This window comes from Emydura macquarii, unplaced genomic scaffold (genome assembly GCF_026122565.2).
Source record: "Emydura macquarii macquarii isolate MOO-44397 ecotype Brisbane River unplaced genomic scaffold, CSIRO-AGI_Emac_v2 contig_1477, whole genome shotgun sequence".
Taxonomy (NCBI): Eukaryota; Metazoa; Chordata; order Testudines; family Chelidae; genus Emydura; species Emydura macquarii.
In genome coordinates this window covers 6,024,489-6,050,370 of record NW_027131614.1, presented here as the reverse complement: position 1 = coordinate 6,050,370, position 25,882 = coordinate 6,024,489, and the positions used below count along the sequence as shown (strand labels likewise).

General features: G+C 38.6%; 1 long non-coding RNA gene across 4 annotated transcripts in view; it reads right to left on the bottom strand.

Moving 5' to 3' along the window:
- Positions 1-3,307: 3,307 nt before the first annotated feature.
- LOC137156804 (uncharacterized) overlaps positions 3,308-25,882 on the bottom strand; it is a 109,845-nt gene continuing 87,270 nt past the window's right edge. For all 4 annotated transcript variants that reach the window (XR_010920901.1, XR_010920904.1, XR_010920902.1 and 1 more), the window contains exons 2-4: positions 16,810-16,908; positions 13,132-13,230; positions 3,308-3,681 (exon numbers count right to left, since the gene is read on the bottom strand). This is a non-coding gene — a long non-coding RNA (uncharacterized lncRNA). The remainder of the gene's footprint in view (positions 3,682-13,131; positions 13,231-16,809; positions 16,909-25,882) is intronic.

Sequence of the window (25,882 nt, the reverse complement as noted above, 5' to 3'; positions counted from 1 at the left end):
TATTCAGTGTGGATGCTCAAGCCTGGGTGTAACAGAGACATGAGCTCCAGCCCCATCCTCTTCCCTCCAGAAACTGCACGGACTCCACTGGATGTGCTCTTGGTGACTCTTTATTTAATTCCTCTTCACCAATAATTTGCTGAGTTTAGGCCCTCTCAGCAGACCTGAGGGGAACAGAGGTCTCCCTACTCTGAGGCCTCTGTATGCCTAGACCCAGCCAGCCCTTTTCCTCTCTCTTCCCCTGCACTTCCTTCCTGTGCCATTTATCAGCCCTTGACTGATGGGGCCAACTGAATATTTACCCCACCCATCCCATCAACCTAATCAGATAATTACCCCTAATCGGCTTCTCCTGGGGCACTAATTAGCATGTAAGTGATAAGAGTGCAGCCTCACTTACTCTCTGCGCTCTGTCACTCCAGGCTTACAAACACTGAGCCTACAGACCCTAAGCTTACGTTGCAGTATAGACGTACCCTAACTGAGCTGGAATGTTAATTACACTTGTTCAGTGTTTCATAATGGAATCATTTATGAAGGAAAAAATATCCTCCACTTTGAGGTAGATGCATTTTATGTTGGGTAAGAAGTTGGCAGTAAGCAACACCAGCACACAATTTTATTTAAAAAGTGCATTTTTCTTTTGAATGTCTATTTTGTGAGCCCAAAATGACTACCACAAAAGTTTTCTAATATTTTTTATTTTAAAAATATGGATTACCTCCAATTTATGATTAGAAAGGTCATTTATCTATCTGTATATATCCATCTCAGTGAGCCACTCATCCTTTAGACTATAATAGTCCCTTTATAAATATTGAATCTCAGGGTGTTCCCTGGGACTGAAACACTGCGGCATACGACAGTCAGAAGTCAGTACTTCTGGCACACTAACTTGACTCTGGGAAATCCTGTAATCCAAAACTGGATGTCCTACGAATGATAGCGAGAGCCAGATTTAGATGTGGAGTCCATTTTAGTCATGCCCAAATATGATACTGATTGCTATAATTTCCATATCCAGCATTTGAAAATTCAACTCAAGCCTTGAATCACTCCATCATACATAATCTTGCTGCTTTGCAACAGAGTCTTGGAACAAGGTTCTTGAAAAATTGAAAACACACTAAGAACGAACGGAGACTGTGCATGTAGTGTGTAGGGTGGGGGACGCCATGGAATTAAGGGAGTCACTAAAACCCAAAGGCTACCTATTAACTGGAAAATCACTATTTACATGATTTGTTCTGCTGGGGGTTGGGTGAAACCTTGTTGAAGGTGGTGGGTGCAACAGCCCTTCATTCATGATTAGTGTAAGAAGTCATTAAACTCCCTTTGAAGAAAGATAGTTAAAACAATAGGAGCCACTTTCCAAAGCACAGGACACGTTGAAGGCCATTCAGGATCTGACCTATTTGGGTCTCGAGGTTTCACTGGGGGCTGAATGCAAATACAGAGGGCTGCGTACTGTTTGATGGAGCAGCGTTTGTGTGTGTGAACAGTTGCAGCCGGAAACATCAGAGAAGCAGCCAAGGTAGGAAAAAGCAAAGAACAGACAGAGAAGTACTGTTAGCACGGCCCTGAAAGAAAGCTGATAGAGAGAGCTTTATGGGTAGAATGCTGTCTGGAAAAAGAGGCTTTGAATACTGAGCAAGGAAACTAACTCCTGTTGTTTGATGCCTACTGTATTGAGGAAAATAGGGTTTGTGTACTTTCTTTGTAAATAAACAGGATTGCATCAAAGACATACTCCTCTGTCAATACCGCCTTTTATTAGAAATCACCTGCAAGACCCTGAATATTGGCTAACCGCCTAGGTCAAAAGGGATAACACATTAACAGAGTTATGAACTGCCTATGGTACCTATATAACCTCATGTGACTGGGGTTCCTGCTCCAGGGCACCCACTAAGTCCTGAGCTGGGCTTCAGCATCACCTGGGCCTCTGCTCTGCAATGTCCAGGTCTTTTCTCAAGCCAGTTCCAGTCACAAGAGGTTCAGCCCTCTGGTTGAGTCCCATATAGTCCATCCATTCAGGGGTTGTCAATGAATAGGGAAAAGGGAATTAACACAAATGAATTATCTCAGAACGACTGTGAGAAAGCTCTCAGAGAGCCCTTGTAAAGCTGTGGCGCCCAACTAAGTTCACAGGAAAATACAGAGGAATAGACTGCTCAAAAGGTGAGCCAGCATTGGGCCCTCCCTTTCTTCAGGGAAGCGCTAAAGGGTAATGGACAACTCTGGAGCTCCTGTGGACTGAGGATTTGCTCTCCTCTCTAGTCTGCCACTAAGGTGCTCAGTTTCCTACTTTTAAGCTTCTCTCTCCAGCTCTGACATCTCTCACAGGTGTGGGAGGGCAGGGCCACCTGGGACCACACCAGCTCATTAACCCTATGTTGCCCATTTGTACCCTCATTACCATAGTATCTGTGCACCCCACAACCTTTAGTGCATTTATTCTCAAAACACCCCTGTGATGCAAAGAAGTCCAAATATCCCATTTTACAAAGTCCCACTAGGCAGCTAAATACCTTTCAAAAATCTGGCCCTGTGTGCTGAGGTCACATAGGAAGACTGTGGCTGAGCAGCAACTAAACCTCTGTCTCCCAAATCCAAGGCTACTGCCCTAACTTCTGGACTAGTATTCATCTAAACAACTCGTACATTTAACATGGTCATGAGCACTGGTTCCACTATGATGAATGCAGACTAGACATAATGCTGTTTATCATCCGAGTGGCAAAATAACCTTTAAAGGTCCCATTCTTCCCTTATGTACATGATGTACCCTATTGAAATTAAGGTATGTGAGAGCAGAATTGGGCCCCAAGATATCTAAAATGCCTCATGCTAACCAGGAAATCTGAAGCTTAACTTTACATCCATATTGCAAGGTTTTATGAAAATATAGGATCAGTGAAAAATAACGAATATAGCACTGAGGAACAGAGGTGACATTTGCTATGGGGCAACTGCCTCTTCTGATCTTCATAGGTCTGTATTCTCCATTATGTCCCCCCCGTCCCCCTCCCTCGTCCCCTCCCCCTCCCCCACTCACTCACACTCACTCACACACACACACACACACACACACACACACACACACACACACACACACACAGAGCGCACCCGAGAGCGCGCTTTGGATGCAGTCCTTAAAAAAGCAATACTTGCCTACTTTTTCATTCATGGTGTTATTTGGAAGAGAGAATGTTCTGTATATTGGCACAGTTTTTCCTTCCCTCCCCACCTCACTGAAATTTTTCTGAAATAATACCCCTCCTGAGGAACTAAACATGCATATGTAGAATTTGGCACTTTTATAATGTTGACTTTCCAATACATTTACAACAATACACAATGATTGCACAGGGTATCGCAGTTTTGTTACATAACAAAAATCTAAGATGTTTGTATTAGATGACTAAATATATACATTTTTAAAGGTAGCATTCAATATCAGTCACATTCTCAATAGATGATCACCTCTAAATTCCACTGACTTCAATGAGACTTCAATGAGAGCTATGGGTTCTCAGCTCCTCTTATGACCTAGTCCTGAGAATGGTTGATTGACAGCCTTGGTGACCAAAGTCTTCTGTTTCCCACAGAACAGATGGAGCAGTGTAGGGGAGCTTGAACTGCTTCTGCCTGTGCTCTCAGCAAATTCAGCAGAGGTCACTAAAAATGAGAGGGTAGATCAGCCCCTGTACTTGCCTGTCAGCGTAGATTGCCAACAAAGCAGTCAGTGATGAGGGTGATTTTTGCAATATAGTCATTTGTCCAACATTATGAGTTATTGGTAGTATAACGCATAGGAACCTCAGTTTTAGATCATGGCCTCTTGGCAGTAGGCAATGTGCTAAAACATAGCACGAGACAGCTCTTGCTCCGAAGACCTTACAATCTAAAGAAAAAGAGACAGTCAAAAGGAGAGAGGGAGACAGAACCACGGAGAGGTGCTGGGACTTGCACAACGTCAGATAGAAGGTCAGTGGCTGAATCAGAAGACCAGGGCTTTTGTTCTGAGACTACCGCACAGTGCCCTAACAGCTACATTAGGCTCCCTTCCCAATTTGTCACGTCCTTAATAGGATGCCCCTCAATAATACTACACCTCAGCAGTTAAGGATACAAATTCAAAAAACTGACTTTACATTACCAACTTATTTCACTTTTTGAAATTACTGACTGTGAATAGATTTGAGCCAACTCCAATTTAAATATGCAATTCACCTATGTGGATTGTGTTATAATCATTTACTTTAAAGAACAAACTAGATGAACACTATTAAAGCTAACTCCAGTAGAACTTTTATTGAGTAGCACCTCTTAAGTGCTGTACACTCAAAAAACATTATATTATTCCAAACTCATTTAAGAACTCTTTAGAATACCTTTGTAAGACACAGGTGCTTTCAAACTATGCTAGAAATACCTCAAGAGACCAATTAAATTCCCAACAGGGTTCAAGGCTTAAGAAGTCAAAGTAGTTTCTCGGGTTATAATTTCTTTTTTAACAGCAAGAACCTGGAGATCATCTATCAATTTATAACAAAATTGAGTGGCTTTTTGTGGCAAGCTTTGTTTCCAGTAAAGAAGGATTGTACAGAAAGACATTGGCTTCAGAGTTTTCGGGCACACTTAATACTATACATTGGCACCTTAACATATAAAACCTGAGCAGCTGATGGGAGGCTTCCAAACCTTCCCACTTTTTCAATTGCAACCGCCAGAGAAAAATTGAATCATGGAATAACATGACCCAAATCTTTTCATGGGGGGCAGAAGGTATGAACTCTTTTAAAAATCTATTTAAAAAAAGGAAATATCAAACTCTTTTAGGAAACCAAACTGTGCTTATAGTCAGATCTTCAGAAAGTGCAGCACAGTTCTGAATAACCCCCTGCCCGGTATGAAGTGCAGTACATTTCATGATGTTTCATTCTTTATCTTGAGCCAGTCCTTCTACATACAATGGAACAACGCAGCTAGGGCATGACATTTAGTAGCACTGGTATATAGTTAAAGGAATGTTAAAACAGTCATCCAGTCTTACAAATACAGATCACTGATTTCTTTTTTTAATGCATATTTTTCGTCCAATACTGGAAATATTAATCAGTATAATTGGTATAATTGATTACAATTGTTTCTCAGTTATGAAATACCATGAGAAATTTATCAAATCAGAAATAAAAGATTGGAATCATTTAACCATGTCTGGTCTGATGTGGTCAAATTCCTTAAAAACATAACTTATCAAATGTGTAACCTACACTTCATCAAAATCTGGACCAAAGTGAATAAAGTGCAGCGGATTTGTTTTGAATAAGTATTTGGGTGCTTATTCCTAGCTTATCCAAATTTTTTGAGTCAGAAATTTCATAAAAACAGACTTTCTAATGAGATTTCTAGAACTTCCAGTTCTGGCACTGGACAGAAATTTGTCAAACATCCTCTCTTGTGCAACATAAACCAGAAGAGGAAAGAAAGAAAAAGTTTCATTTTATGAACCTAAAAGGTGCACTTTGAGTTTGATTCTAAAGATGGGCTTATTATTTTATCTACATCAGCTCACTCAGCCTTAACCTGGAATGTACTGATATATGTCTGTTCATCTATACATCCACCTATCCATTCATCCTAGCTATTTCTAAGGGGCCTATCACTAAATACCAAATTGATTATGTACCCTGGCCACATGCCATGCATATTCAGGGTACACATGTGAAAACCCACTGGAGTTGGATGAAAAATATTTGCCCTCCAATTTCACATAACATGCCTAAAAAAACCAGAGAAGTCAAATCTATACACATACAAAAGGCCTCTCTGACACCATAGCCTGAATGGACATTGTGGCATTTCAACCATTACCTTTTACTATAACTCTTAAGTGGTCCTCCGCGGATAATATACTGTCTAGAAAAACATATTTCAGAAAGCGCTCACATTCCATGTCAGAGCATATAACACAAAGTCTTCCAGCCCCTTATACATCCGAGGATTTTGATTTCCTATGTTGCCCCAACTTTTCAAGGGCTCCTGGTTGTCCATCATTGGATCTGATGATAAAATGGAAGAAACCAACTCCAAAAGGTCACCTTGAAGCAATGAAAACTAGCAGAGCAAAGAGGTTTGGTGTAGACAGCTAACACCATTTTCAGCACTAGGCCATCTAACCCTGCTGGGAGCAAGCCTAATTAAGGCAATGTTGCAAGTGATGTTGGCAGCCAGCAAGCTGCCCACACACGGGCTTTTATTGCTGCTGGCAATGGTTCTGTTGAATTGGTGTTACCAATAGTGAGAATTTTTTTTCAAAAATGTTCCTAGTGCAGACAAGGCTTAAGTAGAATTCCAGGCAACCATAAATTCTCTCTATAGTGACACCATGAGAGCAAATAAAAGTAAAAATAATCTAACATAATAGTTTAATCTAATCTAGGACTACAAACATTATTATGCACTAATCCTAATTACCTGATTATTTCATGGTGTCAGTGCAGGACAGACTTATAGTTATTTGGGTGCATGAATGTTGCACTTCCATACCTTAACAAATGTAGGTGTCATTAAGCTTAACCCCTCTGAATTTCATGAGTTTATAATGAGTTTTGGGATAAGTGCAACTTCTCTGTATGTATTTTATCCTAAATTACTGATATGTACTCTCAACTTTAACTCCATTTTAATGTAGATTTAATCTGGGTATATATATAAAAAGAGATTCTCTTTTTCTATTCATATTTGAGGGATTTCTTGTTAATACCATTCATGTTACTCATACAAATTCTGCTGTGAACAAGCAGTTTGACAGCACCTTCTGTCAATGGTGCAGGGATACCATAACACTAATTTATTTTAATATGTTGAATTTAAAAATCCAGATTTGGATCTCATTTACAATACTGTAAATCTGGAGAATACTTCAGGTTTAGACTTGTGTAACTGAGATCAGAATCTGACCCACACATTGTCTACTACATTAGATTTTTAAACAAATAAAGATCTTCAAGACTTAGTCATTTTCAAAAGAAAGCGATGCAAGGCAAGACTGAATGCGAATTCATTGAATTTTACCAACCTGAACATTAGTATAGTATTATTTGTATCCCTGTTAGCACACACTATTTTTGTGAGTGTGGTGGATGTTTTTATATAAAGGAGTGCATTCAAAACAACATTTGTGTTCATAAACAGTATGCAGAGGTCTTGTTTTTTAATTACTTATTTCTCCCAGCCATCTGTTCCTCTAAAATGCAAACAAAAATTGATTGAGCTGAGACAAGCTCCTACTAAAAATAATTGTTTCCACTTACAACTTATGACCATCCACTTGTGTTAAATTGCATCACATTAGCATACAACATATGCCACATCAGACATGTAGATAAACACAATATGTTGGGGAAGAATCAACAGGGCTTTTGTAAAGTGAAGTCATGCCTTAGTGATCTATTAGAATTCTTTGAGGGTGTTAGCAATCATGTGGACAAAGGTGTGCCAGTTGATACAGTGTACTTGGACTTTCAGAAAGCCTTTCACAAGGTCCCATGCCAAAGGCTCCCAAGCAAAGTAAGCAGTCAAGGGATAAGAGGGAAGGTTCTTGTATGCATCAGTAACTGCTTAAAAGACAGGAAACACAGGGTAGGAATAAATGGTCAGTTTTCACATTAGAGAGTTAAATAGTGGGGTCCCCCAAGGATCTATATTGGGATCTGTGCTGTTCAACACATTCATAAATGCTCTGGAAAAGAAGATGAATAGTGAGGTGGCAAAATTTGCAGGCAACACAAAATTAATCAAGATAGTTAAATCTAAAACTGATTGTCCAGCTGTGCTATAAGGAGACACTAGATGTGGTTTAATTAGGCTGCAACTTTAATCTTAAATGTCTGGGAGTGTCCAGCAGATAAAAGTATACAATGCAGATAACTCCATAACTATTTCTTTGTATACCCGGCGGGCTTCCATAAGCCCTCCCCCTTTACCCATCCTAATCTGTTGAGACCTCACCAACCCACCCCACCCTTGAAGGCAGGTTAATGAGAGCCTATAAAGGAGGGGGGGTTGGTTCCTTGCATACCAGTCATAGAAGCTCTGAACCCCTCCTATTTTCATTCCTTTAAACAATACCTCCTTTAAATCCTTTACCAGTCCATTTTATCTGATCACAGTACCCCTTCCCTATAGAGTATCTGCACTGGACATCCATCCCAAAGAGGCAGCAGCAATTAGCTTGACTCCCTCACCCACATACCTAGCCAGGTTCCCAGACATCTCCTAATGCTCCCATTTATATTGGCCAAAAACCTGTCAGCCCTCAAGTCTGACAGGTGGCCTCCATCTTCTCTGAGTAATTCCAATGCTTTGTATGCTATGTCCATATGCAAAATTACTCCACCTGGTCCAGGTAAGAGGGCATTTCCTGTACTGGCACAGACCTATATCGTCCCCTCTCTCTTCCGCTCACCGGGTGGGGAGGATGTGTCAGCATCCCCATGGTGATCTGGTCTGCAGATGCAGCAGAAAGTCGATCCCTGGCTGTCTAGCCCTTGAAGGGGCACACACCTTTTCCAACAAGTCAGACAATGGCCCCCATTGCTTAATATGCAGTGAGGTCACTGTGCAGAGTTACCAAAGGATCTCACAAAACTGGGTGACTGGGCAAGAAAATGGCAGATGAAATTCAATGTTGATAAGTGCAAAATCATGCACATTGCAAAAGATAATTCCAATTATAAACACAACATGATGGATGGGTCTAAATTAGCAGTCACCACTCAAGAAAGAGATCTTGGAGTCACCAAGGATAGTTCTCTGAAAACATCCGCTTAGTGTGCAGCAACCGTCAAAAAAGCTAACAGACTGTTAGGAACCATTAGGAAAGGGATAGATAATAAGACAGAAAAGATCATAATGCCACTATATAAATCCATGGTATGCTCACAACTAGAATTCTGCATACAGTTCTGGTCACCCCATCTCAAACAAGATATAGTACAACTGGAAAAGGTGCCATGAAGGGCAACAAAAATGATTAGGAGTATAGAACAGCTTCAATAAAAAGAGAGATTAAAAAGATTGGGACTGTTCATCTTAAAAAAGAGATGACTAAGGGGGAATATGATAGAGGTCTATAAAATCATGAATGATGTGGAAAAAGTGAATTAGGAAGTCATGGCCATCCCCTCTCATGTGACCCCTTCACATAACATAAGAATTAGGGGTCACCCAATGAAATTAATAAGCAGCAGGTTTAAAACAAATATAAGAAAGTACATCTTCACACAAAGCACAGTCAACTTGTGGAACTTGTTGTCAGGGGATGTTATGAAGGTCAAAAGTATAACTACGTTCAAAAAAGAATTAGAAAAGTTCATGGCAGATGGGCCCATCAATGGCTATTAGCCAAGATGCTCAGAGACACAACCCCATGCTTTCAGTGTCCCTAAGCCTGCGACTGTTAGAAGCTGGAAATGGGAGACGGGGATTGATTATTTGATAATTGTTCTGTTCTGCTCATTCCCTCTGAAGCCTCTGCACTAGCCACCTTGGAAGACAGGATACTGGGCTAGATGAATCATTGGTCTGACCCAGGATGGCCAGTCTTATATTCTTATGACCCTATGCAAGAACACAGGAATGACTTTCTAAAGAGCAACACACATTATTCAAGATCAGATACAAAGCATCAGTGTAGATAGTGATTAAGTTTTTTGATCCAGTTTGTCAGAACAGACCTAAGAGGAGTTATCCAGTAAATTAATATAGAATTATCTTTGGTCACAAGCTTTTTTCTGCCTGTGTGACCGGCATCATTTTTCTCAGAATAGATTTTAATTCCGAAACATGATGCATTTTTATGGTCCCAGAACTTTATTTTCTAGACAAGATAATGCCTCTTTATTCAGCTAATTGATTTTTAATTTACCAGCAACTGTTTCTCAAACATCTCAGTGAGATAAACATGGCAAGCTATTAATTAATAGTAATCAATTCAGCAATACATTACAAAATTCTTGGTATTCAATTAATCTATCCAGGCACTTAAATGATATAATAAAATAAAATCAGTTTCTCTCCTTTCCAACACTAATTTGTTTCCAATTTTATAACTAATTATTTAGAGCTGTAATTTATAACTTGCGGTTGTAATGACAAATTACGTATATTGTAATCATGCATAGGAACAAGTGATTACTAAATAATATACCATAAAAAAGTTACTCTTACAGGCTTCGTCACGTACTTGATGGTTAATCTTAGAGTGTACCACTGAAATAAAAGTTGTTTTGCCTTAAATCTTAAGACCTAGAGCACACCTGGGGGATTTTCTGTAAGTGTGGAATGACAGGTTTGGGCTTTCTTTATTGTACTTATTTAGATTTACACAATATGTGCAAATTCGAGCGGTATTCATCCTGTGGCCTTAAAGGAGTTAAAATAACCATCTCATCAATATAATAGTAATAAACTATTCATCCCTCCATAAAACCTTGCTCCGCCAAAGACACAAATAAAGCTCCAGAAGAATATACAAATTACCCAGCCACCTCAAACTACTGTCTTCTCAAGTGTCTGAGGGGGAAAAAGATGGGCGTTGCAGCATGGCCAGAAGGTTGAACAAATCTGGGCTCTCGTGGGCGAAGTGAGTTCCAAAGAGAAGAAGCCCTCATGGAGAATGCTCTACCTATCCTCTTTATAATGAGAAGACATCAGCTCAAGCATTTCAACTCTTCCCAGATGTGTCATAGGAGCCATCTGTCAGGCCTTCTGTCTTATTAATTTAAAAGACCCAAGCCCACAGTTTGTGCATACAGGCAACCCAGACACTGTAGGCTGACATTTATTCGCTGCTGTGGGTTGAGGAATGGTGTGTGTACAATCCTTCCCTAAATTCCCTGGTGTGCAGGTATACAATGCCTAATGAAACATCACTTTGTATGGGTAAAATAGGTTTCGCGTATTTATCATGTTACAGATTTAAAATATTAGAAGATTTTTGAGCAATCATATAGAAACACATATCTATTTTGCACAGCTCACAATCTTTATATTTGCAGCTCTGGCATATTTTTTAGCTGACAGAGTTGTTATGCCAAGTTTATGTTTGAAGTTACAAAAAGGAAAGTAGATTAGAGACTATGGTTTGTACGGTTTACGTATCTTGACTTCATTATTATCAATTATATGAACTGTACTGTGATGGCTAAAGCTCATTAGACATCACATCAGAAATGCTATAACATTTTCTGTTTTCAATGAAAACACTATATTTAATGTATTTGTGTGAAATGCATTAAAATCTAAAACCTGAACCTGCATTTTGTCCCCACTAGCACCAAGCTCCCTATAGATATTTAGCTGTCTTGAGGGAATAAAAGCTTTCATATTATTTCATGAATGTTAAGAGAGAACATCAAGGTCTTTTTCACAGGTTGACATTCATTTCCTGTTGGCATCTAAGTCTTCATACCTCTGAGAATCACTTTTTAAACTCAATGGACCAAATTCATCCCAGATAGAACTCCACTGCAGTCAATGGAACTCTGTGACATAAGAATCTAGCCTTGTATAGTATTTTGCAGCTGTCTGTATTGTTACCAGAAATCTGATGTCTTCATCCTTCACAGATCTTGCTCCAAGGTCAGTTCAGACTGGATCTATTATTTTTTCCTACCTTTTCATTCTGGAATTATTTTCTATACACACCTCCTTAATTTTATTTTTCTTTAGTTAAATGGCAAAGTAATACAGACATGGTGCACTTCCTCCAGTCAGAAGGGTAGCGAGGTCGTTTCCTCTTAGACCAACACCAGTGTTTGAGTCAGCCACTAGTGAGTGCTACAATGAATGGTCATAACATCGATTTTTCGGCCCCATTCCAAAAGTTAAAATTCTACACTCTTGGGGCCACATACATTAACCCAGGACTCATGTGGATTTGTACGCATTTCTATGAGTAGGCTCATTCAGGTTAATGAGTGTCATGCCCTCTGCAGATATTTTACTGGAATACTGAGGGATGAGATGTGTGCTGTCGTATGAGGTGCCATGCTGCAGGTGAAATATTAAGCCCAGTAAACGTTCTGCTCTTCCTCTCTCATGCTTGTCCTGATATTTGTTAAACATCTTAAAGTGGTATTTTCAGAGCGAGGAATACCTTCTCATCGCCAGCATTCCCTCTCAGAATCAGCTGCTCTAACGATTAATGCTGTGTTTGTGCCATTGGTCAGTTTGCAATAGTGCCACATCTGCATAACCAGTATTTAACCCATCATTTTTGTATGGTACTTTGTATGGTACTCACCCCTGGCTACCCAACACTGACATTCAGAAGAATAAAGGAAAATAACCCTGAAAGTTAATAATTAAAATATAAAAACAGCTTATGCAAGAGACATTGTAAATTAATCCTCCTCTGTCAATGTGAGGAAAGACCCAGCTGAAATCTGAGTTTTTCCTTCATTTTGTCTACTGATATAGAAGTGGAATTGTAGTGTCAGGATGTTCTTGTTAACTCCAAAATCAGAGACCTAAATCATCAGTGCAAAACAACGTACTCTGTGCAAGAACTTAAAAACCAAGCCATACTAATACACAATTTTGTCAACAAAAGTCAGCATTTAGCTTCTACAATGAGGCATGCGAGAGAAAACCCATAAATATTCAAAATACAAACAAGTGCCCATTTAAGATGGGTTCTCTTATAACCAAACACAGGGCTACTAAGAAGTCCCATAAATAATACAATTTCCACAATACCTTGAGGAGGTTCAGACATATCCTTCTAAGCCTACATTCAAGTTTACTCTCACACAATCCTTTTCCCTTCTTGGAGACATGGCTTGGAACCAAGCTCCCCATAGCTAGTTCTCCCTCCGGTAAACTCCAAAAGCTCCACAGGCAAATCTGACGGAAAAGAAACTACAATATCCCACTCCATCCCTATCATGCTAGGAAGAAAGGGCTAAATTATCAACCATGAGCTCCTCTACATTGCTTCAATATATCGGTTAGGGACCCTTTGCAGTATTCACTATCTCAAATTAGCAGAATATTTCAGTTAATAAGTGGCTCAGTTGCTGCAAAAATAATTTGATTTGATGTTTTTTCAACACTTACCTCTCTGGTGGTAATCAAAAGACTTTAAGATCTGAAACAAATGTTCCTTCCAGCATACTCCATTGGAAATAGTGAAGAACTGAGCCCTTCCTGTTGCCTCTGTAAATGATGCATTCAATGATTAGACAGCCTTAACTGGAAAACAGTGTTCCTATAAAAGGTAGAATTCCATCTGATAGATTCGGCAGTGAAAAGAGATTTTCACATTATAAACTGGATTTAATTAAGAGTCTAATGAGCTTTTAGGTCATGGCTAAAGTGGTCACAAAAAGCCTTCTTTAGTGTCCAACAGGTGGTCTTTCTACCAGACGGAAAAGTCTAAAGCTTTGTCTACATGAAATAATTGAACCACTGTAACTAATGGAGATATTTTAAACCAATTTAACTAAATTGGTGCAAAAGGTTGTGTGAACAATCTTAATTTAGTCAAAACCAGTTATTTCAGTTTAGTTTATAGATTAATAGATTATGAGGTCAGAAAGGAACCATTGTGATCATCTAGTTTGACCAGCTACATAACATATGACCCTGTTTATACATCCAAGAATCACAATTGCCCCTTTGGCCACAGCATCAAGCTGGGAGTTCATGTTCACCTGACTATTGACAACAATCCCCAAGTCTTTTTCAGAGTCACTGCTTCCCAGGATAGAGTCTCCCATTCTGTAAGTATGGTCTGTAGTCTTTGTTCCTAGATGTGACACTTTATATTTGGTGACTTGAAATGCATATCGTTTACTTGCGCCCAGTTTCCTAAGCAATCTGGATAGCTCTATATTAGTGACCTGTCCCCTTCACTATTTACCACTCCCCTAATCCTTGTGCCATCTGCAAACTAAGTTATTTTATTTTTTCTTCTATGGTATTGATATAAAATGTTAAAAGTGTAGAGCGAACAACTGATCCACATGGGAACTACTAGAAAAACACCTGCTTCATGATGATTTCCTATTTACAAATACATTATCAGGCAATTTTTAATCCATTTAATGTGTGGATTTTATATTATTCTAGTTTATTAATCAAAATGTTATGCAGTACCAAGTCAAATGCCTAACAGAAGTCTAAGTATATTACATCTATTAACCAAAATTGTAATCTCATTAAAAAAAAACCCAAAATATCAAGTCAGTTTAAATTGATTAAAAATCAGTTTAAACTAAACTGAAACAAGTCATTCTTAAACTGAAATAAGAACATTGACAAGGAGGTTTGCGCTGATTTAAGTTAAACTGATAAAACTTTCTCTTATACACAAAGCATAGGAAAGCAGCTCCTATCATGCATAGCCTTCTCTCTGAGTGAAATCCTGGACCTGCTGAAGTGAATGGCAAAACCACCTATTTCAGTGGGGCTAGGATTTCATCTTTATCATCATAAAATGCTGAAAACCCTAATTATGGATGTTCCTTTACACAAGTCACCACTGTTGATAGAGAGGAGAAGGCTCTCACAGCTCCTGTCATCTGGAATAGCCCTTCTATAGTATACCTCAACCCCTCATTGGTTCTCTATTTTAATTTTGGCTATAAGCACTGCTCAGCAAAACCTCCGAATTTGTCTTCCCCTCTTCTATTTATTGTTTAAGTTTGTAAAGTTGCTATTTAATGCTAAACCACTTTGATGTCAGTGGGTCACACCATCCTACCTTTCCATTCTGCTAAATGGGAGTGGGGATCCAATATGAAAAAGGCTAAGAACCCTTGGACTACACAGATCACTGGTCTGATCTAACATGGTTGTTCCATACATTTTCTTTGTTACTAGGAGTAGACGTGTATGTGTATTAATGTGGGGAGGGGTTGTGTTGTTGATAGTTTCTATGTTCTTTTTGCTGGCCAGCAGACAATTTGTTTTGCATGGTCTGTGGTAATCCTCTAACATTTACATTTCACCTTCAAGCCCTATGATTCTAAGACGATGATTTAAAAGGCTTTGCACCTAAATAAGGGTTGTTCATTCGATATGAGAGAATGAATAAATAAGAGGTTGCTTATAAAACTGAAATCAGATTATGTAACCCAAAAAGGAAGATGTATACATTTTATATTAATGTATTTTTAAAGACACCTTTTTTTTTTTAAGTCCTGGATTTTCTTAATGGTCAGTGAGATAACGAGCTATTAGTTCCCTTGGGTGTTCTCTGTAGACTGGTGCTCCCTAAAACAAAGATGCATGCTGTATCTAAGTCTTTTTATTTCAGGGAGTATATGGTGGACTTTGATGTTAGGCCTATGGCCTTTTGAGAAATGTAGGGTTGCTGCAGGATTGCGGCATACAATTGGGTTTTTTTCTAATAAAAATGGTGACAAATGCAGTTGACTCAATAATCCACAGTAAATAAATTATCCACTTAATTTGTCTGTTTACTGTTAACAAATTGTACACAGACAGCTTTTGATTTTCTTTCATTCGTTTGACATTCAAAATTATTTGCTGAATAATTCTTGATGTGTAATATGGAATCAGAGTTACCAATTTTGCACTAACTTCAGCAGGAGCTTTTCTCTGGCTTGGCTAGGCTAGAATGCTCTTCATAGTAAGGATCCAGTAGACAGCATTGGTTGTTAAAACTCTCCCAAAGGGTATTTTCCTATCACTGGATATGCATAATGGTGGATGAAGGATATAGCCCCTTGATCTTTTAGCACAGTAAAAATAAGAAAATCAATTATGTCTGACTTTCTACCAGTGTGAGGCTATTAATTACACTTAGTGGTTACAAAACTCACATCCACACATCCCAAAGAAGAAATAAAGAAGTGAAGGGTCAAGAAGCCAACACAAGGCTAAAGAGAATACCAGGAAGAAACATTTTATAAATAAAGATTTTGTATTAACAAGTACAAGAAAATCTTGCATAATTATCAAAAGAATGCTTTAATTCAGTCCTTCCCCCCACCTCCTGAGACTCAGAAGGGAAAAGATCTTCTGCGATGTTTTACAGCTTGTTTTACTATATAGCCATACACAAATATTGGAGAATCTCTTAGTAAAGTAGACTTGATGAGCTGTTCATTTTACAGTCATTTGCTAGATAATTGTTACTATATATGTTTATTCTAGCTCTGGGTATTTGTTTAAGCAACTAATAATTAAACTCTGCTTTTCTAGACGGAGAATTGTTTTTAAGCAACATTTCCATCTAAATTATTAAGTAGCACATTTGTGTATGATTTATACTCATAATCAGTTACATTTAGACAAATGAAAGTGATTGCAAGGAAAAAAACTATTAACATTTTATGTAGATGGGTTTTCTCCTTTGTTCTTTTGTTCCAAAACCATCTGATGACTGGCTATAATTCTCATTCTACATCCTGATGGTTAATGTCATAAGTGACTAGAGCAAACCACATGTACAAGAACAAAACAGACCCAAATACAAATAGTTTTCATCCAAGAACTGGACTAAGCACTTAGATCCTAACTAAGGCTATAAGGATCTTTAATAAACTGTCAATCTGGATGGAATAAACTAAATGATGGACTCCTGATGTGTTTTTTACATGAAAGGATGAGTCCTGCCATCCACCCACTTGGGCCAGAATTAAACAGAAATACTTGGTGAAATCCTGGCCCCACTAAACTCATTGAGAGCTTTGCAGTTGACTTCTGTCAAGCCAAGATTTAACTCATTATGTTTATGGTGTGTAACATCATGAATTCCCTTCTTACCATGGTGGAGAAGTCCTTGGGAGCCCTGTTCACTGCAGCAGGATTGTGGATATGCTGAAGGCAGAAGTGGTGAATCCATCCATCATGCAGATGCATTGTCTGGAAATACAGAAATTGTCATACCAGATCAGACAATTGGTCCATCAATTCCAGTATCCTGTCTCTGCCAGTGTTTAGTACCAGATAATTCAAAGGAAAGTGCAATCAATGGTTGGCTATACCCTTAAAATATGAGGGTTCATATCCATGATTTGCAAACATCCTTTTTGTCCCCTGTCATATAACTGGGTGTTCTCATTATCCTCATAAGTGTCTAATCCTTTTCTGAATCCTGCCAAGTTATTGGTCTCAATGACACCATGTGACAGCAAGACCCACAAGTTCATCATATGTTACCTTAAAGATGTACATCTGATCACATGTAAATGTCTTACTTTTCAATTTCATTGAATTTCCTCTTGTTCTATGTATTAATAGTGCCTTTTCTATTTTTGCTCTATCTTTTTTAGGAATCAGGGATCAGAAAACACACTATTCCAAGTGAGTGTCTACCACTGATTCATTACTTTCTATTCCATTCTTTTTATATTTTAACATTTGGTTTACTTTTTTTGATTGTGCTGCATATTGAACAGAGTTTGTAAATGACCTGTCCTCATTAATGTACAGATCTTTTCCCTGTTATGTTAAAGTTAACTTTGTTTCCAGTGATATGTATGAGAAGATCAAATGCCACATAGGATGGAGTTTGGTTCCACATTTGACACCGCTCCCCATGTCCTACCATACTGGACAATGCCTGTCTGCATACAGAGGCCAGCCAGATGGGGCTCAGAATTAAGTCCATTATGTGCAACAGAATTTGGTCCTATATGAAATTTAATACAGTGCCTTCATTTTTAAAATGAAAGCTGAGAGTTTCATGTAACCACATGACTCCAAAAACTGGGGCTTTACATGGAAAAAACCAGGAAATATCATGAGACCAGGCACTTCACTTATCTCTTCATTCTGATCCCACTACAATTTTCTTTGGATTTGCTTCTTCTGTTTTACTCGTGGTCTAGGAGGCGCATATAGGTCTCACTTAATGCAACTTTTAGTTTCTGCCAAGAGGCTTTCAGGACGCCAGGTAAAGTTGGAAGCATTTAAATCAAGACTGGATGTTTTTCCAAAAGACGTGTTCCAGTTCAGCCAGAAGTTATGGCTCAATGCAGAAGTCACTTAGTGAAATTCTTTGGCCTCTGTTATTTAGGAGGTCAGACTAGATATTCATAATAGTCCCTTCTGTCCTAAAAATTTCTGAATCTATACATCTAGACAGAAATGCCTCTTTCTGCAGCACATACTCTGTGTGTGCAGACACGGGGGAAACAGAGGCCAAGTATTTATGCCTTTGCCTTCCTTCTCAGTGTTTTTATGCCTTTGCATCTTGGTGCTGTTATACAGGATCATTACAGTAGGTATTGGTCAAGTGTCACACTTATTTGGACCACTTTTAGAAAAAAATATTGCCAGACCTGAAATGAGCAAGGTTCCATTTCTGAACCAAATGAAACACCTATAATTTATCTGAATTACTCCAGTGAAGAACTCATGTTCTTTTCTATGAAAATAAAAGTGAAAGAGTGCCCGATTTTGGCCCCAACCCTGCAGCTTCTTGTGTGCAGGTGAATTGCCACACCCATACAAAGTCTAATTGACTTCGCTAGGGCTCTGCACATCAATAGGGCTCTCTCCCTCTCTTTTATTTTGGAAGTTCATTTTAATGATCCCATGAAATAACCAAAATCTCTGCATGTAAATGTCTCTTCTCAGCTAAATACCTAGGGATGTTTAGGGAAGAATTAACTGGGAGCAACCAAAAAAAAGTTTCACTGTCTCAGTGAATAATCGATAGCTGTTCCCCCTTCAACAAAGGGAACGTTGAGTGTTTTTGACAACAGCAGGTACATAATTGTTTTATGCTGGGGGCATTTACAGTACTTCATTCATTATGTCATCTTGCTACATTTCATGGCATACTTTTATTTGTTCTCCCAGTGAGACTATTTGAATGACAGCTAAGATAAATGAGCTCCTGTAAGTCAGAAAGAGAGAGAAAGTGTGTTGGAGGACTCAGACTGGGCTGATAGCCACCCTGGCAACACTAGCCACGTAGAGAGGGCAAGTGTTCTATCCAATGCTCACTTAATATAAAGAGGTGTCTCTTCATTGATTTAAATTGGTTTACATTGAGAGCAAGTGAGCGAGCGAGCAAGACTCAGATGACACAGGGCTTCAGAGAATAAAATAGCACAGCAAAGAACATGGCAGAGTGTGAGAGAACATCTGTGGTAGGAAGTCAAAATCAAAACTAAATGTAAAAGTTATATTCAGACAGTGGGACTGCATATTACATGCAAGTCTGAGGTTTTGTGACACTTGTCATTGGGAAAACATTTTAATTGCATTCTGAGTCATTTCTCTCTTCCCCCCTCCGCTCCGCCCCCTTTTTTTTAAAAAACGTTTTCCAAAGGATTTTTGTCAAAACTAAAAGTTCTTCAGGTTCTTTCCTCCCTGTTTTTAACTTCAGAATTAATGTAAAGACAAATGGAGGGAAGGAAGAAAGACAGTGAAAGCTATACTAGGACCTCCTTTCATAGACAAGCCTTAACATAGGAGACGATGGGCCAGATACTCAGCTGGCATAAATCACAGTAGCTCCCATGACCTCAGTGGAGCTATGCTGGTTTACACTCACTGATGTTCTGTTTGTTCTGATGTTCAATCATTTGATGTGATGTTTAGTTAAAGCCCATGTAGTACACGAGGTAACAATTTTTGCTACACCTTTGGCTGGTCACTTTAAACAGGATTAATTGTATTTCTAGCCTGGTAAAAATTATTGTACTAGCTTTATATGTATAGACAGGGCTGCAATTTACTGCCTCTCTTACTATTCTTACTATACTTTATTAATCTGTATAATGACTCCTAAAAATGTGCCCTGTACTGCTGGGTAACATCTACCCATGGCAAACTTGCATTAATATAGATGAGAACTCTTCACAGCAGCAACGCTACCTTTCTCCCTATGCTTCAGTAATCTTCTGCCCTTTCTTCTCTTTTTCCCCCCGTTGGTAAATAGGGGCCTTCATGTTTTAACAGCTTAACTCATTAGTTCTGCAGGATTGCAGAATGCTGATATTTGACACTAAATTTCCTGTTTCATTAATAGCCAGCAAAATTTCCTAATTTGAACATACATCAGGAGAGATTCCAATTATCTTCCATTTCTCCGGATCAGAAGGTCCCTGTGCTTTGACCTTTGTGGAGTTTATATTAGTCTGGTAAAACTCCTAAAGTGCTTTTAGCCAGATACAGTTTGTTAGGTTATTTGGCCTAATTTGAATAGTTTAAAAAACAAACAAAAAATCTATCACAAGTAAAAGAGGGAAAATCCTCAAGCTATTCTAAATAGGCAACATTCATTTTATCACCCAAAATGTGTGTTAAATGTACATACACACACATGAAATGGACACACGTACCAGTTCTTGCCCTATTTCCCCATTTTAAATATAGAGGAGCTTTCTAACGGCAAATTAAAAGCCCATCAGAGTGGATGGGAATTTTCAATGGACATTGGATCAGGCCCTGAAGTCCGAACGGAAGTAATGTGAAGCATGTCTACTGTATGCATGCACACACACCACAAAATATTTTGTCCCATATGGCCTGCTACTGTACAAAAGTGTGCAGAAGGGGAAAATATAAAGGTAACTCTCTGTGGTACTTTCTCCCCTCCCCACTCCATGAGAGCAATGGACTGCAGTGTTATTAGATAATAGGGCCCTTGAAGCCTTCCACTCTTTGGATTTTGACTAGCTGTGTTGACGGATTCTGTCCCACATCATTGTTCTCTCTCTCTCTGAATTGGCCCACTAAGTTTTTTCCTCCAGATTTCTTCCTCTGTACATCATGCATGGTATTAGAGCAGTGCATGGGGGCCTGATCCAAAATCCACTGAAGTCAATGAGCCAATGACCTCAGTGGTTTGGATCAGGCCCGTAGACCTTAAATAATACTGCATTAAGTTTGCTCCACTGAATGGCCAAATCCTGCTTACTTTACTCATGTAAGATTCCCATTGAATTCAGTGACTGTTTTGCATGATGATGAAGAGGATGATTTGGTTAAAAAAACACACTGAACAAATCCAAACACACATAAAAAGTCAAGAAATAAAAGAGTTAAGACACTCAAAGAAGTGTTAACTTGACTGTGTTGCTTGTTTGTAGGGAGGTAAAGAAATATTATCCTCATTTTACATACGGAAAAAAACTGAATCACAAAGAAAGTAAAATCTTTAGGTGAAATCCTGGTCCCACTGCAGTCAATAGCAGTTTTGCTATTGACTTTAATGTGGCCAGGATTTCAACCCTTGAGTTCAGTGGGACCAGGGCCAAAGAGGTTTTCTGGATCTGGGATAAAATTTGAAACTGAGGCTCCCCCGCCCTTCTAAAATAATTCTTACTGAGGGCAAGCCCCTAACATATGGTGATGGCGGCTGGAGCACAAGCCCACCCCACATTAATCCTAGTGGCTCCTGTCCTGAAGAGGTGGGCCCACCTCACCACTCTGCATGTTGCAACTTGGCACACAGGGTCACAGCACCACACAGGTTTAGCCTGGCTGCCCCTCCTTGGAAGACCAGCTAGGCAAAACGTGAGTGGTGCTGTGACCCCATGTGACACTAATTCATTTGAAGGTTCTCTCAAAACAGGAGGACTGGGGCAAACTACCCCTTTTGGTTTTTTACCCCTCCTCTGGCAGCCCTAAGTAGGACTAAACCGAGGAGGATTTGGCCTTCAGTGATCACAGAGTCAATAAAAAAATCCAAATCTACTACAAATCTACTAATCTTGTTCCTAAACTACAAAACTATATCTCCTCCCCAAGACCAACACACAGATATGTACTAAAAACAAAGAATAAGTAGTATAGGAACAACAAAGAGGTATGAAAAGAGTACAGGCACAATAGCAGAATTATTGTCAGAGCTATGACGTCTGGAATTTCTTTACTTATGATTTCTTAATCTCTCGAATTTAATTTTTTTTTTTTTTTTTTTTTTTGCATTTAATTTTATTTGAGTTTTTTTAATAGGCGGGGAGAATGGACAGGGGAAAAATATCTTGAAGCTCAACATGCAGTTTTTAAATGGCCATAACTTTGTTTAAAATCAAGAGCAATTTTAATCAAATCAAACAAAGACACTAGTCGTCAATCAGGACAAAGTCTATGATAGGTTTCAAATACCACTTGTTTTGCTGTAGCCTTGCCTAAAAATAGCGGTTCATTTTTTTCACTGCAAAATATATGCATTACACACACACACACACACACACACACACACATACACACACACCCCTTGCTTAATTCTAGGACAGCTGAAGATTTTGGTTGAACTACCTGGAAAATAAAATCACCTTCAGCATGGAAATTTTCATCCCAAAAAGAGAATATTGCAGGGCGTTATGAGTGAAAATAGGAGATTACAATCCCCCAAGTGCCTGATTAGCATAATATGTTATATATACAAGTGTGTATACATATACAAAATAGAATATGTTTCTTGGAGAAAGAAATCAAAGTATTCTTTTGTTTAAAGACTATGATTTCCTAACCCTACAGCTACTGTTAGTACACTGAACTTCAGTTTGATGCCTAACATTTCTGCTTATGAATATAATACAGTATTTTTTGGATACCCGTTCAACCCATTTGTTTTCTTATTCTAAGGTATCGCTCCATAATTCCACATAATTATAGGCATCCAGTCTTCCAAGACAAACAGCTGACACCTGGAGATGTATAACATAACTCATAAGTTAAGATTAGCTACCCAACTCTGATTACAGTGACTTCATAAGAGCATTCTATGAAATCCAAGTTAAACCAGAAATGTTACTCAGTGGTTCTTGGATTCAGAAATAAACATACAATAGGCTAGACAGAGATTGTCAGCCTGTCATTATAATACTGGCTGTTAAGAATCACAATTAAGGAAGACTACATATCAATTATTATTTGTCTGGAACATGAACTTCTCTAAGCATGAAAGGAAGTGATGCAGCCTGTATTACTGTCTCCTCTCTTCAGCTAATTAGTACTGTTTTTAATGGCTTCATCTGCCCAGGATCAATTGTCTAATGAGGAACAGTTCTCTGTCAGTTAATAAGGTGAGGAACTGTATAATGTGATTATGTCTGGCTCCGAAATAGTGCTTCAACCAACACTAAAATGATCATGTGATGGAATAAATAGACTGATGCAACATTGCTGGTTAATTCTGGAACAAGCACAGCATTCTAGTAATGATACTACAAATGTCTGATACAAGAATACATGCAACCCAGAGTAAGAGAAGTGTAGGACTTTGTCTAGAAACTGGAAGTTTAATTAAGAGAAGGAGCCAGTGGCAATATATAACCCTGGTATTTAAAGAACATTAGCATGAGGAATGTCAATGGGAAGGACTCTATTTCCAGAAATAGTTGCAGCAGAAATAAATTACATTGTGGTTGAGCTGCTTGGAAGACTATGCATTTTAAACTTTCCATTCACAAAATGTTATTCTCTGCTGAAAAGGGGTGAAAACCAGCTTTTGTTTGCATAACGTTTGTCTCGATGTTTCAAAAAGTTATAGCCTAACTTACACATCTGCTTCTTAGGGTTTATTGGACGCCTTCAATGGTATAGAAAGCACTGAACCACATATGCTAGTACTCATCAGGGATAGGGGGGATTGGACAACTGAGCAAAGAGGACTATACAACCAAAAGCAAGAGGTACAAAGACAGCTCTATAAGTTCAGTCTTGATATCCTGCTGCTACAATTGATCGCTACCCAAGGGCTAATTGGCATAGTTCCTGGCATTTGCCAAGTTTTCATGAAAACAAAAAGCAGACATACTGGTACAGAAAATAATGAAGCTTTATAATTATGCAAGCACTGATGTGACAGACTTGCCTAGGTCCAAGGAAGAAAAACAAAACAATTAGTGACTGGAGTTAGGTTAAGACCCAAAATGAGAAGGTTGAGTTTTTGATGACCAAATCTATTAAATTATCTGCCAGCCTGAAGTGACGCCTAGTTTCTCCTTTGTTGGCCTTTAGCAACACTGTTACAACAAGAGAGACCAAAATACACATAGAGGAATAGACAACAGGGAGACTAATGGAGAGCAAATAGGAGGAAATGGATTTTTTTTTCTTTAGTGTGATTTGCTTTTAAAAGGACTTCTCCAATGCTCTAGATGCTTGTGTAAATATTAAAAAATACAAATAAAGGAAAAATGACCATAAATAAAGATTTAACCCTCCTTCAAAAGTCAACCCTATTTCTCAAAATATACATCACCCTTTAATCAACCTCAGGCCAATCTACATCCCTGAAAATAAAGAAACTAGAGCTCCAGGTCTTCTGCACGAGCTTTATTATGTATTTTAACTATACTTGGGTTTGTTGTCTCTGGTGAGATCATTGATCATGATACTGGAAACCACTGGAGGGTCGTCTTCTGAGAAAACTGAAAGGCCAGTTGCTATGGGAGAAAGGAAGTTTTAATAACTTGAACATAAGAGTGGAGCAATGTCACAATAAGGTCACAATAGCTGGCAGAGCAGACCCACAGGAGGCCTGAGTTATTGTACACAACATGGGGTGGGTGAAGAGCAGTCCATCACCATGAAGATGAGTCCATTGTTAGTTAAAAAAAATCAGGAAATATGGCAGACAGCGTGAACCCAGTCTTTCAGAAGTATAAAAGTGTTGTAGATATATGGAGGGGAGGAGATAGATGTCCTCAGTTTCTTAAATTTCATAGGTATAATACAGTGATCCAGAAAGTTGTTCTTGCTAATCAAGTAATTTATGAAACTTAATTTAACAGGGAGAAATTGGCTGAACCAAATTAGCATGTACTGGGCAGAAATACATCAAACACAAAATTTGTACATTGCAGACCATAATAACTTGTATATATAAGTCAACAAACTGTTCACTGACAGTCACAGCTAACAGGCACTCCTCATGATCTAACAAGATAGTCCTCATGATCATAGACAGGCAGAGCCAGCCCTACACCAAATGGCTCCCCAGGCAAGGAACGTTTTCAGGGCCCCCCGCCCTCCATTTGTTAAACTTTTGAATACCTTATTTTTTATTGCATTTGTAGCCCATTTCATGACTTTGATGCACAATTTGCATGCATGATTTATCCCTGTTATATAGATGATAAATGTGCACACTAGTATTAGAGAGAGCAAAATTCTATGTTCTGCAGTTTAGAAAGTCATCAAACATTATGTGTTAAGCTTGGCAAAAGAAATAACAGTATTTCTTTTATATTGTTGCGTAGATAGAGGTTCGATAGCTATCTCTGGAATCTCATTAAATGTGTCCTTTATTAGTTGCTACTTACACTCTTCAAGTTTTAAAACACAAGTTCACTTTCACAATTACACAATAAAACAAGGCTCACAATATCAGAACTGGGCTCTATCTTCCCTTCACTTCATTCTTATATCTATCTGAGTGGCGATGCCCCACACTTTCTATATCCGGGAGGGCATGGCTGACAACATTGTAGAAGGCTCAAGGAAAATGTATTTCTCAGAAAGTCTAGAAGGTTCCACGAGATTCTACAAAGTTCCAGAACATTCTAGGAGGTTAGTGAAAAATGAATCCACATACGGAATACCTGAAACATTTTACTTCATACATTCTATTTTTCCTTTTGTTGCTGTCGAGGAAAAATAAAGTCACACAGCTACATTTTAGAGTTGGATCGGGTCCAGCTTTAATTGTGACACACACAATCACATAACCATAGCTATGGGGAATACTATAGCCATACGGAAAACCTAAGTGGCTATAGGGAAGTGAAGCAGCATGTCTGGATGCTGGGCAAATGTACTTCACCTGGCTACCAGATACAAAAGACTTATATAGGGGTTGCTTAGGTTCATTTACATGTTGATCGTATAGTGGAATTTGATTAACAGTTTATACTTAACAGGAAAG